The 13,242-nt window shown below is 38.7% G+C and overlaps 1 pseudogene; it reads right to left on the minus strand.

The window, feature by feature from the left end:
• Positions 1-10,505: 10,505 nt before the first annotated feature.
• On the minus strand, positions 10,506-11,168 carry LOC128109411 (dnaJ homolog subfamily B member 6-like; annotated as a pseudogene).
• Positions 11,169-13,242: the final 2,074 nt, after the last annotated feature.

Here is a 13,242-nt window from a genome sequence, read left to right on the forward strand (position 1 = left end):
TAATTAAAATATATTATGCATGCATTGATAAATAAATATTATAATTTAAGGAAAACCTCTTCATGGACAATTAAGCAAGAAGCAGACCATGCAGTAACACTTACCACTGAAAACTGAAATAGAACTGAACATTTGAAGAGGAAAAAAAGTGGGTTTAATTAAAATGTTGAGTTGTACATTTTTACTAGTTTTCACTAATACATAAAATAGATAAATACATATATGACTTGTATTTTTAGTATTTCGTGTTTACATTTTTGGTGAGTTTACTTGGTAAATATCAAAGAACAAATTTAAAGATTTTAAATAGATAATTCAGAAGTTATTAATGTGATTATATTGCATTTTTGTATTTGGTTAATACATATTTAAAAGAATATATCTCAAAGAAAAATATCTAGTCTCATTTCTTAAAGTAAACTATCACATTTGTTATGTTTTATTTAATTATCTCATATCAAACTACATTATCTCAAAGGCATATTGTGAGGAAAAGGGGCTGGCTAAAGAAACCCACCCTGACTCTGGAGCCCAGAACTAGGGAAAGATGGCTCAGATAAGGCCAGTGAAAGAAACACAGTTTTGCTCAGTCAGATCAGAGCCATCTCTGCCCCTGGCCAACTGATTTGTGAAAACAACCAATCACAGAGCAGGAACCCTGGGCCCCAAGTCAACACCTGGTTGATTCCATACCCAAGACATCCTATGTAAACTGCCCTGCCTGGTGAGAAAAGGCTGTTTGTTGCTAATGTTTTCCTGCCTGGCCCACAGTCAGGACAAATTTTGAAGTCAAGTTACCTTTAAAATATACATTTTGGCATAACTCAGCAGCTTTTGCAATCAAATGTTTTTCTTTAGTTACAAATATCAAAGAGAACATAATCCAGATTCTCTGTGTGGTAGCCATCTTTACGTGGCTTATTTTTTTATATTAGCTTGAGCCTATTGCTTTAAACTGTAGCCTTCTAAGCCTGAAAGGGTGCTGGTGCTGCTGGCTCCGTCCACTTCAGCTTCCCAACATGGCAGTGATACGTTTTCCGCCAGCTCTGGGAGCCATCAACTCTCAGAAATAGTGGGTCTATGCTTCTATCAAAGAAGCGTGTAGCCCAGAAACCTCTTTTTTTTTTTTTTTTTTTTTTTTTTTTGTACTAGCAAAGGCTAAATCCACCACACAGCTTAATGTGCCACTTGCAGAGGCCTCATTCCTGCCATACTGCAGGTCGAGCATGCACGCACGCTAGGAACCCGCCAGTAGCTCAAACCAGCAGGCTGCCACTAACTTGAAAGAGACAACTAGGAACTGTTTTTAGCTCCGTTTTAGAATCTTTTTTATCAGGTTTTAGGTGGAAACTCTTGCCACCACGTTGGACGCCATTTGTAGCTTGAGTTTTCCTGCCTGGCCCACAGTCAGGACAAATCTCTATCTCCTGCCAGTCCACAGCCGTTCAAACCCGACCAAGTAAACACAGAGACTTATATTGGTTACAAACTGTATGGCCGTGGCAGGCTTCTTGCTAACTGTTCTTACAGCTTAAATTAATCCATTTCCATAAATCTATACCTTGCCACATGGCTCGTGGCTTACCAGCATCTTCACATGTGGCTTGTCATGATGGCGGCTGGCAGTGTCTCTCTGACTCAGCCTTCCACTTCCCAGCTTTATTCTCCTCCTTGTTAGTCCCGCCTATACTTCCTGCCTGGCCACTGACCAATCAGTGATTTATTCATTGACCAATCAGCAACACATTTGACATACAGACCATCCCACAGCAGCTGTTCTCTCCACCCTGGTAGAGGCAGCTACTCTTCTGGATTCCTCCTTCCCAAATAAATCTCTTTCTCGAAAAGAGTTTTGGGCATGAAGACCTTCATTCACTGGCATAGAGGCATAGAGAAGATCCTTGCGGAGATGTTCCTCAGTGGACAAAGCAAGGGAAAGCTTAAAGAGCAGAGCAAGGAGAAGCTGAACAGAAGATCCTTGCTGAGACATCCCTTAGTGGACAGAGCAAAAAGAGCTGAAAAGGTAATATTTTTCACTGGAGCTGGAGGAGATTACTACATTTCTGCAGGGTTTTCCCCTTTTTGCAGAGCAAAGCAAAAGAAGCAACATCTTAGGCCAGAGAAGCAGAGCTCTGTTAGGAAGCCCATTAAGTGGGGGCTGAGCAAAGCCTAGCTGTAGCAACACTGGAGGAGAGGAGCAGGATTGCTATATCCTGCAGGGAGACCATCCCCCATCATACTGGGTGTAGCCTGACTTTCCCAAACAGTCAGGATACCCTTCCCTGCTGAAGGAGTTCCAGGCATGGCTCTCCCGATCAGTCAGAAAAACTTCCCTTCCAAGGCGTATGGATATCTCACCCTCCTGGATTGAACTGTCCCTTTGCAGCTCCAGCCCTCAGAGCCACGCTAAACAGCTCCAAGTGTCCAGTACACCTCCTGGGCAGAGCTGTTCTGAGCAACTCAAGGTGTCTAGGATACCTCATCCTCCAGGACTAAACTGTCTCCTCATAGCTCTAGCCATCAGAGCTGTGCTAAACAGCTCCAGGTGTCCAGGACACTTCCAGGGTAGAGCTGCCCTGAGCAGCTCCAGGTGACCAGGATACCTTGCCCTCCAGGGTTGGGCTGCCTCTTTGCAGTTCCAGCCACCAGAGCTGTCCTAAGCAGCTCAAGGTGTTCTGACTCCCAGGTAGTCAGGACACCTCTCTCCAGAGTTGCAAAACTCACATTTTGGTGCCAAAACCTGGGACCAAATCCATAGAGTTGCAACAAATTTACACATATTACATGATATACCAAAGTATTTCAAACTATGAATCATGAAAGTTGAAAGTTAAATAAGAAAAAAGTTCTCTTTTTGGAGCTGGCATTTATTTTTTCTAGACATAATCTTAGTCATATGTGGTTTAAGGTATTTTAATCAGACTTCATGTGGACTGATTGATTAAAATTGAATTTATACATTTATTCCTGTACATGAATACAGTTAATTAGAACAACTATTATTTTTAGACATGTCTGGGTTTATATTTTTATATTTGTAATTAAAGCTTCTATTTCAAATGAAAACCTTTTGCAAGTGTTCAGGGTAAAAATGGCATGAGATTTCAAAGTGAAGGTCATTAAATCACACCCAAACTTTCATATCATTTAGATTTCTTCTTGAAAACTGGACATTCACAATGCCAATTCAAAAAACTATCAGAACTGGATATTTATTTACTCTGAGAAGCAAAACTACAATATTTAAATTTTGAAATAATTACTCAGAATGGAAATAATCCAAGTGCATAATATTATTTTTAGATTAATTTACTTTCCAACACTGATTTGTTAACTGACAAGAAGTACATGTGGCAAAAATGACAAAGCTATGGTTTAGCACATCATAGCCATAGACCTGAGGATCATTTAGGTTCTTGATTTAACACCAAAATGATTAGATATCATTTTACTTATCCTCTTAATGAGACATGTCTACTCAGTCTCATTTTTTTTTTGCATAATTACAAGATCTAGATACTATGTTGAAAATTTACTACAGAATGACTAGGCTTGATATTTCTATCTTTTAGTACTTCTATTTGTAAATATTTATCAATAATTACTATATAATAAATTGTTAAGTGGCAATATACATTGTAGTGAAAACATGTTTCATTTAGGTCAATATAGATATAGTAAATGAGTCTCTAATGTCATAGGAATTAGTTTTAGTTGATAACAGAAACAATGATTTTTTATTATTATCATTAAACTTTTTGTTTGTTTCTCTTCTTTCCTTTCCTTCTATTCCCTACCCACACCTCCTTTCTATCCCTTCCCCATCCACTCCTCAGAAAGGGTAATGTCTCCCATGGGAATCAACAAAGCATGGCATATCAAGTTGAGCCAGGACTAAGTTCCTCCCCGCTGCCTCAAAGCTGAGAAAGGCATCCCACCATAGGGAATAGGTTCCAAAAAGCCAGTTCATGTGCCAGGGATAGATCCTAGTCCCACTGCTAGGGACCCCACACACAGACCAAGTTATACAACTGTCACCCACATGCAGAAGGCCTATGTCAGTCTTATGCAGGCTCTGTAGCTTTTGGTCTAGAGTCTGTGAGATCACGACTTTGGGTCAGCTCTCTCTGTGGGTTTTCTCATCATGATCTTGACTGCCCTTGCTTATATAATCCTTTTTCCCTCTCTTCAACTGGACTCCCAGAGCTTGGCCTAGTGCTTGGCTGTGGATCACTGCATCTGCTTCCATCAGATACTGGGTAAAGTTTCTATGATGACAATTAGGGTAGCCACCAATCTGATTATAGGAGAAGGTCAGTGCAGTGACCCTTTCCACTGTTTTTAGGAGTCTTAGCTGGAGACATCCTTGAGAATTCCTAGGATTTTCCCTGGCACCATGTTTCTCCCTAACCCCACAATGGTCCCCACTATCAAGACATCTCTTTCCTTGCTTTGCCTCTTGGTACCTTCTCCAAACTGACCATTTTGATCCCTCATGTCCCCATCCCCTCCTTAACGCCCCCCCCAGTTTACTCAGGATATATCAGCTCTTTCCCCACTCCCAGGGCTATCTATGTGTCCCTCTTAGGGTCCTCTTTGTTACCTAGTTTCTCTAGGGCTATAGATCACAGCCTGGTTATCCTTTGCTTTACATCTGCTGTCTACTTATGAGTGAGTACATACCATGTTTGCCTTTCTGGGTCTGGGTTACCTCACTCAGGACGATTTTTTTTCTAGTTCCATCCATTAGCCTGCAAGTTTCATGATGTCATTGTTTTCTTTTTCTTTTTTTTTTACAGCTGAATATTTACAATACTCCATTGTGTAAATGTACCACATTTTCTTATCCATTCTTCAGTTGAGGGACATCTAGATATTTTTCCAGGTTCTGACTATTATGGATAATGCTGCCATGAACATAGTTGACCAAGTGTTCTTTTGGTATGATTTAGTATCCTTTGGGTATATGCCCGATAGTGGTATCCCTAGGTCTTGAGGTAGATTGATTCTCAATTTTCTGAGAAGTTGACATACTGATTTCCAAAGTGTTTGTTCAAGTTTGCATTCCCACCAGCAGTGGAGGAGTGTCCCTCTTACTCCACATCCTCTCCAACATAAACTGTCATCAGTGTTTTTGATCTTAGCCACTCTGACAGGTGTAAGATGGCATCTCAGAATTGTTTTATTTGTACTTCCTTGATGACTAAAGATGTTGAGCAATTCCTTAAATATCTTTCAGCACTTATAGATTCTTCTGTTGAGAATTCTATGTCTAGATCTGTACCCCATTTTTAATTTGATTATTTGTTTTTTTATGTCTGGTTTCTTGAGTTCTTTATATATTTTGGCAATCAGCCCTCTGTCAGATGTGAGGTTGGTAAAGTTCCTTTTTCCTTCCATAGGGTCCCATTTTGTCTTACTGACAAAGTCCCTTGCCTTACAGAAACTTTTCATTTTCAGAAGGTCCCATTTATTAATAGTTAAACTCAGTATCTCTGCTACTGGTGTTATATTCAGAAAGTAGTCTCCTGTGCCAATGTATTCAAAGCTACTCTGCACTTATTATTCTATCAGGTTCAGTTAACTGAATTTATGTTGAAGTCTTTGATCCACTTGGACTTGAGTTTTGTGCAAAGTGTTCTATTTGGATCTATTTGCATTCATCTACATGCCACCATCCAGTTATGCCAGCACCAGTTGTTGAAGATGCTTTCTTTTTTTTCCATTATACAATTTTGGCTTCTTTATAAAAAATCAGTTGCTCATAGGTGTGTGTATGGTGATATTTTATTTGTATTAAAATGTTATTTGTATGTTAATAAATAAAGTTGCCCGGGGGTCAGAGCTATTAGCAAGCCATAGGAAAGCAGGGCAGTGGTAGCGTACGCTTGTAATTCCAGCACTTGGTAGGCAGAGCTGGGTAAGTCTCTGTGTGTTCAGGGATACAGCCATTATTGGATACACATGCCTTTAATCTTAATACCAATCATGGAAAACCTGGAGGCCTATACAGACAGGCTGTGAGGAGGCGGTCATGTGGTTGGGTTTACAACCAATGAGAAGGCAGGACAGGAACTCTATATAAAGACTTTAACACAGGGGTAGCTCTGGTTCGGAGAGGTAGGACCACCGCAGGAGGAAGGGTAAGGTTTTAGCTCTTAGCTCTGACCTCTTGGCTTTCTTCTTTGCATTGGTTCTGTGTTTCTTATTTAATAAGAAGGTTGGATACATCTACATGTGTGCACTTATGCCAGGGTCTTATTTGATTCCATTGATCTACTTGTCTTCTTTCATGCCAAAACCAAGCTGTTTTTATTACTATAGCTCTATAGTAGATCATGAAGTCAGGGATGGTAATGCCTCTGGAAGTTCCTTTATGGTACAAGGTTGTTTTAGCTATCCTGGGTATTTTATTTTTCCATATGAAGTTGAGTATTGTTCTTTTGAGGTCTGTGAAGAACTGTGTTGTGATTTTGTTGGGATTGCATTGAACCTGTAGATTGCTTTTGGTAAAATTGCTATTTTTACTATGTTAATTCTACCTATCTGTAAGGTTCCATTGGAGGAGGGGGTGAGTAGATGTAAAGTCAATGACACAGACTCTGGGACGATGGTTGAAAACAAGCTCAGTTTATTCAGGAAGAGACAAGCTTTAAATACTTTCCACCACCCCAGGGGAAAGTTGTAATGAATATACATCTGCTAATGTGACATGGCTGCATCTCATTAGTCCAGGTCATCTCAGATTATGACTCAGTTGCTGTTGCTAACACCCTTAGGCAGACCCAGGTTGACTCTAAGAAGTATCTTATGTGCCTGCTCTCCTTTCCAGTTTGGGCTGGCTGGCCCTCAGGCCTGTTAGGGCTGAATAATCCCACACCTATCCAAGAGCATGCAAATCTTTCCATTTTCTGATATTTTCTTCAATTTTTTTCTTCAAAGACTTACTAAAGTTCTTTCTATACTGGCCTTTCACTTATTTGGTTAGAGTAACCCCAAGATATTTTATATTATTCACAGCTATTGCAAAGGATATTGTTTCTATGAGTTCCTTCTCAGCCTATTTATCAATTATATATTGGAGGGCTACTGAATTTCTTAGTTAATCTCATATCTGGCCACATTTCTGAATATATTTATCAGCTGTACGAGTTTCCTGGTAGGAATTTTTTGGTCAGTTATGTATACTATCCTAACATCTGCAAATAATGAGAATTTGACCTCTTCCTTTCCAGTTTGTATCCTCTTGATCACATTTGTTATCTTATTGCTATAGTTAAAATTGGAGTTCTATATTCAATAGATGTCAAGAGAGTGGACAGCCTTGTTTTGTTCCTGATTTTAGTGGAATCACTTCGAGTTTCTTTCCATTTAATTTGATGTTGGCTGTCTGCTTGCTGTATGTTGCTTTTATTGTGTTTAAGTATGTTCCTTTTATCCCTGATATCTCCAAGGCATTTATTATAAAGGCATGTTGGATTTTGTCAAAGGCTTTTTCACATCTAATGAGATGATCATATGTGGTTTTTTTTTCAGTTTGCTTATATGGTGGATTACATTAATAAGTTTTGTATGTTGAACTACCCCTGCATCTCTGGCATGAAGCCTTTTTGATCATGGTGGATCATTTTTTTGATGTGTTCTTGGGTTGGATTCAGTTTGCCAGTATTTTGTTGAGTATTTTTACATCAATGTTCATGAGGGAGATTGGTCTGTAGTTCTCTTTCTTTGTTGTATCTTTGTGTGGTTTGGGTATCAGGGTAACTGTTGCCTCATAAAAAGCTGCAATATTCTTTCTGTCTCTATTATATGGAACAATTTGAAGTGTATTGGTATTAGACCTTCTTTGAAATTCTGGTAGAATTCTGTGATAAAACCATCTGGCCCCGGGTTCTTTTGGGTGGGAGACTTTTAATGACTGTTTCTATGTCCTCAGGGGTTATAGGTCTATTTAAATTGTTTATCTGGTCTTGATTTAATTTCAAGATGTGGTACCTATCCAGAAAATGGTCCCTTTCTTTTGGATTATCTAATTTTATGGGGTACAGGTTTTTGAAGTATGACCTAATTATTCTCTGGATTTCCTCAGTGTCTCTTGTTACATCTGTCTTTTCATTTCTTATTTAGAAACAATGAATTTTAAGAATTTAATGCTATTATAATCTAATTCATCAAACAGTAAGCATAGTACTATGAAAAAATACAAATGGTGTATATAAACAATTTTTTTTAAAGCTAACGTCCTTTTACATATTTTGTTGTAGTTTCACATTTAAATAATGGGGAGCAAAGTAGTAAAACAGATGTCTAGATTAATCACTGGAGGTTAACCAATGGAGGCTCAGGACAGTAACAACCTGTATTATAGTTTGTGTTCACTTCTTTAGAGTGGTCCAGTTCTTGTAAGAGGTAAGTGGTCAATAGCTGAGAATTCAGTTGTTTCCAGTGTTGACCTTCACAACCCAGGATATTTAGAAAATAAAGGTCTTCAGACACATACCCATTTATAGAGTTTCAGTAGCATATATTTTTAATCTTCTAAAGTGTAAGAATAAAATTATTGTCACAAGAAGTAAATGTGTTTCTTGCCATATTATAGCAAATACTGGGTGTAACTTTTTCAATGACAAGACCACAAAAGAGTGCTTATAAAAATATTTTAACTCAAATATTAGAATTTTTTTTACATTTGTCCATATTATTTTTCATGAAAGAATGCACCAAACACACTAACATTTATTAATTTTTTAATGAAATGATGAAGACTCAAACTACCAGCATTTTTTTAAAACTTAAGCTTAGCAATACATAGTTAAACATTGTTTGATCTGATCAAGTTGCCAGAATCCATACACAACTAGAAAACATCCTTAATTTTCATTAAACCAGAAATGTGTTTCCATTGATGCAGTAATAGCTTTCATCACTAAGTAATGAAAATAAATTGAAATATTTCTGTAGAAGGTTTATCTGGCAATGTTAACATTACAGCAGGTTGACACTACCCACATTACAACACAATGGGAAGCAGATCCATGCTGGTGTTAAAGAACAATCTAGCCCTAACACTACTCAAGAGTCACAGGATTGATGACTAGCCCAATTGTCATCAGAGCCTTAGTCCAGCTACTGATATAAACAGGTGCAGACTCATGCTCAAACATTAGACAAAGCTCAGAGAATTCTGCTGAAGAGGGGGAAGAAGTATTGTAGTAGCCAAAGGGGGAATGTCACCACAATAAAACCCAAATAATCAACTAACCTGGGCTCATAGGTGTTCGTAGAGACTGAACTAACAACCATGGACACTGCATGGAACTGATACAGGCACTCTGCATATATGTGACAGTTGTATAACTTGGTCTTCCTGAGGGACTCCTAACAGTGGGAGCAGGGGCTGTCTCTGATTCCTTTTCTGGCTTTTGGGACCCTACTCTGAATACTGGGTCACCTTGCCCAGACTTAACACATGGGGAGATGCTTAGTCTTACTGCAACTTGATATGCCATTTTTTGTTGTTGTTGATGTGTAGCAGGAATCTTAAAAGTTCTTATTAATAAAATCAAACCTGAGGCCAGTTACTGGGGTGAACACAGAAGATCAGAAAGACAGAACAAGCCAAAGCTAACCTCACCTGGCCAACTTCTCAGCTGGTCTTGTTTCCTCAGATTGGAAGCTTCTGAGTCCTCATCCAGAATGAGTCTCAGCTGAACTGCTGCTAGAAGCCTGAAAGCTTAACCAGCCAAATGCTTCTAGTTTCTGGTCCTCAAGCCTTATATACCTTTCTGCTTTCTACCATCACTCCCTGGATTAAAGGCTTGTTTTCTGGGATTAAAGGCATGAGTCACCATGCTTGGCTGTATCCTTGAACAGATGGATTTCTGCCTCTGGAATGCTAGGATTAAAGGCGTGTGCTACCACTGCCTATCCTAAGTATCTAGTGGCTTTTCTGTTCTCTGACCCCAGATAAGTTTATTAGGGTACACAATATTTTGGGTAATACAATACCACCACATTGATACCCATGGCAGACCTGCCCTTTCCTGAACAAAAATGGAGAAAGAGTGTGTTGGGGTATGGGATCAGAAGGGGGATGGGAGGACTTGAAGGAATGGAAAGAGGAGAAACTGGCCAGGATGTTAAAAAAAAAAAAAAAAAAAAAAAAAAAAAAAAGCACCTCATTAAAAAAAATAGTCACAGGGCTCACCTCAGATTACCATTTGTTTTGTTGTGTAAAAAGCAAAGTGCACACAAAGATTACAAGAATAGGGTAAAATTCAAAGAAAAAAATGATTCTAATTTGAGGGCTTATCAACAAAATCAAAAGTCTCTGACAAATAGGGAGTCCAATGAGCTGTGTATAAATATTTAGGATTAGATACTGTTATACAGAAAGTCTTGTTTGAAGTCCTCAAAAAAAGATGTTTCAGTTATTTCTCAAATAGTGCTTGTCATGATTTAATGTTTCTGCTCCTTTTTTTAAAACTTTGTATCATAATGGACTTTTATCCATCTTCTTTAAGTTCTGCTCCTTCTTGGCCATTCTCCACAGTTCTCTTTGTAATTAGTATGTTTTTGGCCATAGCTCTCTTAGTAGAAGTTGACTTTGATTGGAAGTTGGCCATTCCACTGCTGCCCAGTGATGATGAAGAGAGTGACATGAGATCCCCTAGTGACTGGAAGGGAGTGAACCTGGTACCCAAAGCAAGCGGGAAACCCACCTTCAGAAAGGAAGGGAATCCACTGGAGGCAGAGGAAAACTAGCTTGCATCTTGGCTTCCAGTTCCTTAGGGACCCCTTTAGTTCACAAACAAGTCATCAAATGGGGCTTCAAAGAAGAGGACAGAAAATGGGTCCCTTACACTAATAAAAATTCCCTGAACACATCATCTGTTTTCTGCAATGTGGCACCAAACTCAAAGGGCCTGTCAAAATGACTCCAGCTCCTCTTCCACCACCACGTAATCCTTTTTTCCCCTGTATTTGTCATAGATAACCCACTTTTAGCATCTGATAACATCTAGTATGCCTCAGAATTTCTGCTCTGCTTCTTTATTTCCAGCGTGCTCGTGTGGGTGCCATTTAAATGCTTGTTTTGCAGTTGCCTTTTTAATATCCTCGGGTCCAGCAGGACTGTGCACTCCCAGAACTTGATAGTAAACCACCATGGTTCTTTTCTTTCTTTCTTTTTTAATTTGTTTGAATTTTTTTAAAAAACTTTTATTCTTCTGTCATACATTGCATCCTGACTGAAGTTGCCCCCTCCCTCCATTCCTCCCATTCTCTTTCCCCACCTTCCCTCTTCCCCCAGATCATCCTCCTCTGTTTCCTCTCTCCACCCCTCAAAAGACAGAGCAAGCCTTCCTGGGATATCCACAGGACATGGCCTAACCACATACATTAAGATTGGGCAAACCCTTACATCACAAGATGGACATGGCAACCCAGTAGAAGGAAAAGGGTCCATGGGGGCAATGCTTTTAATCCTCACACTTGGAGGCAGAGGCAGACAGATCCCTGTGAGTTTGAGGCCAGCCTGCTCTACAGATGCAGTTCCAGAACAGAGAAGACTAGAAAGATAAATCTTTCCAAACAAACAAACAAATAAATAAATAAATTTCACCATGGGGGAGGGGAGTCCAGCAGCTGATCTCGCAGTTCTGCCACAGCTGTGCTTGTGATGGTGGTGGAGTCTCCCATTTATCTAATTTTTAAAACCATGTATATGTTTGTCTCTGGCACAGGTATTCAAGTGCCTTTGGATACCAAGAGAGGGTACCTGATCCCCTAGAGTAGCAGTTACCTGTGATCATGAGCCTTCTGACATGGATGCTGGGAAAGAGAATTAATTTCTCTGGAACAGTATGCACTCTTAACCACTGAGCCATCTCTTCAGCTCCATAATTAGGACACTTGTAATAGTATGATTCATAGCCCATTATAGCATATAATGATAACACACTCTAAGACAAACATTTTGAGATTGAATATTGTCTTGATTACTTTTCTTTTTCTTCTTTTTTTTGTAGTTTTTGTTGTTTGTTTGTTTATTTGAGACAGGGTTTCTCTGTGTAGCTTTGCGCTTTTCCTGGAACTCACTCTGTAGCCCGGGTTGGCCTCGAACTCACAGAGAACCGCCTGCGTCTGCCTCCCTAGTGATGGGATTAAAGTCATGCACCACCACCGCTTGGCCTTGATTACTTTTCTATTGCTGTGATAAAACACCAGTGAACAAAGCAACTTATAGAAGAAAGAGTTTATTGGAGACTTACAGTTTCAGAGGGATAGAGTCCATGACTATCATGGCAGGGAACAGGATAGTAAGCAGGAAGTAATGTGCTTAGAGCAGTATCTTAGAGCTCATATCTGATATGAAACCACTAGGTAAATAGAGCTAACTGGGAATGTTGTGGGCTTTTGAAACCTCAAATTCTGCCTTCAGTGATATATCTACTCTAATGAGGTCACATCTCCCAATCCTTTCCAAAGAGTTACATCAACTGGGGTAACTAGGTAACAGTTATCTGCTGTTATTTGAACAGCATTCAAATATATGAGCCTAGAAGGCCATTATCATTTAAACTACCAAAGGTGTATTATAGAAAATGAAAAAAAGTTTGAGATTGATGATTATTGATGATTATTTTATCTTGTTTTGCAGGTTTCCTTTTATAATCAATTATGAGCCATGTGTTTATACGCATACCAGTGTCTACATAGCATTTGGTTAGGTTCTATCTTGCTGAAAGAGGAGTGGTGATCAAGGTACAACATGCAATGTTTTTCTTATTCCATAAATAGGAATGGCAATGCAAATAAAGGTCCAAAAGCCAGGAGTGTATCATCAGTTTTGCTATGCACCAGTTGTAGAATCAAGGATTAAGATTCTTGCACATCTTTTCAAGAAATAGCAATATTTACTTTTTGTTTTTTATGATAAGTTCAAAACAAAAAAGGCATCACAATTAGCAAAGACAGATGAGGAAAACAATGAAAATTCTCAAACAATAAAAGTCTAACAGGGAAAGGAAGAATAAATATATTTTTGCATATGTATAATAGATTGTAAACTGCCTTGGAATGTAAAAATAATATTTTCTGATTGATTACTTTTGCTTCTGGGATTTCAGTTGATTTTTATATTTGTCAATAAAAAATGAAAGAAATATCAATGATGTTTCTTTTTCATTAAAGAATAATTGCTGACTTCTTTGTAGTCATTTTTTTTATCAAATTACTCAT

Source organism: Peromyscus californicus, unplaced genomic scaffold (assembly GCF_007827085.1).
Source record: "Peromyscus californicus insignis strain IS unplaced genomic scaffold, ASM782708v3 Scaffold_14__1_contigs__length_90479793_seg_2, whole genome shotgun sequence".
In the NCBI taxonomy this organism is placed as follows: domain Eukaryota; kingdom Metazoa; phylum Chordata; class Mammalia; order Rodentia; family Cricetidae; genus Peromyscus; species Peromyscus californicus.